Genomic DNA, 3,624 nt, shown 5'->3' on the forward strand with positions numbered 1-3,624 from the left:
GTGTTTGGTTGTGTTCAGGAAACTTCTTAGATTTTGGTTTAGTCCAGTGGTGCTGACTTCCCTCAAATTGTGTGTTGTTCTTCCCTTCATCTAAGACTTTTCATGTACAATCTAGTTAGTAAATTCCCCTCTCCCTTCCTCCCCACCCTCATAACCATCAAGGAATGTTTCCTTCTGTGTTTAAATCTTTTCTTGAGTTCTTATAGTAGTGGTCTCATAAAATATTTGTTGTTTTGGGACTTTCTATTTTCACTCAGTATAATGCCCTGCAGATTCTTCCAAGTTGTGAGATGTTTCGTGGATTCATCATTGTTCTTTACCTTTGCATAGCATTCCATTGTGTGTTTGTACCTTAATTTGTTTTTCCATTTATCTGTTGATGGACACCTAGGTTTTTTCCATCTTTTTGCTATTATGAACAGTGCTTCAACGAACATGGGTATACATATATCTGTTCGTTTGACTGCTGTCATTTCTCTAGGATATATTCCAGGGAGTGGGATTGCTGGATTGTATACTACTACTATTTCTAGCTTTTTAAGGAAGCACCAAATCGATTTCCAAAGTGGTTGTAGCATTGTACATTCCCACCAGCGGTGCATAAGTTTTCTAGTCTCTCCACACCCTCTCCATCATTTATTATTTTGTGTTTTTTGGATTAATGTTAGCCTTGTTAGAGTGAGATGGTATCTCTTTGTAGTTTTGATTTGCATTTCTCTCATGCTAATGAGCGTGAGCATTTCCTCAGGTGTATGTTATCTGCCTGAATGTCTGTTTGGTAAAGTGCTTGTTGGTATCCTTTGCTCATTTTTTTATTAGGTTATTTGTCTTTTTGTTGTTGAGGTGTTGTAGTATCTTGTAGATTTTAGAGATTAGACTTTTATGGGATATTACATAGACAAAAAAATTTTCCCAGTCTCTGCGTTATCTTTTTACTCCCTTGGTGAAGTCTTTTGATGAACATAAGTGTTTGATGTTTAGGAGCTTCCATTTATCTAGTTTCTTTTCTGGAGTTTGTGCATTGTTAGTTATGGTTTGTATTCTGTTTATGCCATGTATTAGGGCTCCTAGCATTGTCCTTATTTTTTCTTCCATGATCTTTTCTTTTTAGATTTTATATTTAGGTCTTTGATCCGTTTTGAGTTCGTTTTTGTGCATGGTGTGAGGTATGGTTCTTGTTTCATTTTTTTGCAAATGAATATCCAGTTATGCCACCATCATTAGTTAAAGAGACTGTCTTTTCCCCAACTAATGGACTTCGGGCCATTGCCAAATATCAGCTGCTCGTAGGTATATTTACGTCTGGATTCTCAATTCTGTTCCATTGGTCTATGTATCTATGTACAGTACCAGGCTGTTTTTACTACCGTGTCAGTATAACAGATTCTAAAATCAGGTAGTGTGAGGCTTCCCACTTTGTTCTTCTTCAGTAATGCATTACTTATCAGGAATCTCTTCCCTTCCCATATGAAGTTGGTGATTTGTTTCTCCATCTTGTTAAAAAAATGTTGGCATCAGGATAGGGATTGCATTGTGTCGAGAGATCACTTTGGGTAGAATTGAAAATTTCACAATATTGAGTCTACCTATCCATGAGCATGGGATGTTTTTCCATTTATGTAGGTCTCTTTTGGTTTCTTACAGTAGTGTTTTGTAGTTTTCTTTGTGCAGATCTTTTATATCTCTGGTTAGATGTATTCCTAAGTACTTTATTTTCTTGGGAGGCTGTTGTAAATGGTATTGATTTGGTGATTTCCTATTGGCAGATCTCTTTGTTGGTGTAGAGGAATCCAACTGATTTTTGTATGTTTATCTTGTATTCTGATACTTTGTTGTAATTTATTAGTTCCAGTAGTATTCCTGTGGATTCTTTGGGTCTTTCTCAGTATAAGATCATATTATCTGCAAATAAGGATACTTCTACTTCTTCCTTACCAGTTTTGATGCCCTTTATTTCTTGTTCTTGCATTATTGCTCTGGCTAGGACATCCAGCACAATGTTGAATAAGTGATGATAAAGGGCATCCTTGTCTGGTTCCCATTCTCAAGAGGAATGTTTTCAGACTCTCTCTGTTTAGGATGATACTGGCTGTTGGATTTCTATAAATGGCCTTTATTATGTCGAGGAATTTCCTTTCTATTCCTATTTTGCTGAGAGTTTTTTTTTTTTTTTAATCATGAATGGATGTTGGACTTTGTCAAATGCCTTTTCTGCATCAGTTGATAAGATCATGTGGCTCTTGTCTTTTGTTTTATCTGTGTGATGCATTACATGTATTGTTTTTCTAATGTGGAACCATCCTTGCATACCTAGTATGAATCTCACTTGGTCATGGTGAACTATTTTTTTGATATATTGTTGAATTTGATTAGCTAGAATTTCGTTGAGGATTTTTGCATCTATGTTCATGAGGGTTATTGGTCTGCAATTTTCTTTTTTTGTGGTGTCTTTACCTGATTTTGGTATCAGAGTTATGCTGCTTTGTAGAACGAGTTTAGTAGTATGACATCCTTTTCTACGCTCTGAAATACCTTTAGTAGTAGTGGAGTTACCTGTTCTCTGAAAATTTATAAGAATTCTTCAGTGAAGCCATCAGGGCCAGGGCTTTTTATTGTTGGTAGTTTTTTTGTTTTTTTTTTAATTATTACCTCTTCAATCAATCTCTTATTTTGTTATAGGTTTTCTACCTCGGTTTGTGTTAGTTTAGGTAGGTAGTGTGTTTCTAGAAATTTACTCATGTCCTCTAGGTTTTCAAATTTGTTGTAGTACAATTTTTTGTAGTATTCTGTTTGTTTGTTTTTTTAATTTCAATTTTGTCTATTGTGATATCACCCTTCTCATTTCTTATTCAGGTTATTTGCTTTGTCTCCTGTTTTTCTTTTGTCTGTTTGGCCAATAGTTTATTGATTTTGTTTTTTTTGTCTTTTCAAAGAAACTGCTTTTGGTGTTGTTGATTCAATTTTTTCCCTATCCTTTATTTCATTTATTTCTGCTCTAATTTTTATTATTTCCTTTCTTCTGATGCCCAATGGTTTCTTTTGCTGCTCTCTTTCTATTTGTTCAAATTGTAGGATTAATGTTTTGATTTTGGCCCTTTCTTCTTTTTGGTTGTGTCCATTTATTGCTGTAAATTGACCTCTGAACACTGATTTGGTGTGTCTCAAAAGTTCTGATTAGATGTCTTTTTTTTATTTGTTTCTATGAATTTCTTTATTTTATCTGTGATTTCTTCTATAACCCATTAGTTTTTGAGCAAGATCTTGTTCAGTTTCCATGTATTTGAATTTTTTTCCTTGCTTTTTCTGATACTGATTTCTAATTTTATGGCTTTATGTTCAGAAAAGATACTTTGTAATATTTCCATGTTTTGGATTCTGTTAAGGCTTGCTTTGTGGCCTAAAATGTGGTCTATTCTGAAGAATGTTCCATGTGTGTGAAAAAGAAAGTATACTTGGCTGCTATTGCGTGGAGTATTCTGTACATGTCTCTGAGATCAAGTTGTTTGATTGTGGCATTTAGATCTTCTATGTCTTTATTGAGCTTCTTTCTGGATGTTCTGTCCTTCATTTAAATGGCGTGTTGAGAACCTCCTATTATTATTATGGAGCTGTCTATGTCTCTCT

This window comes from Trichechus manatus, unplaced genomic scaffold (assembly GCF_000243295.1).
Source record: "Trichechus manatus latirostris isolate Lorelei unplaced genomic scaffold, TriManLat1.0 scaffold00046, whole genome shotgun sequence".
In the NCBI taxonomy this organism is placed as follows: domain Eukaryota; kingdom Metazoa; phylum Chordata; class Mammalia; order Sirenia; family Trichechidae; genus Trichechus; species Trichechus manatus.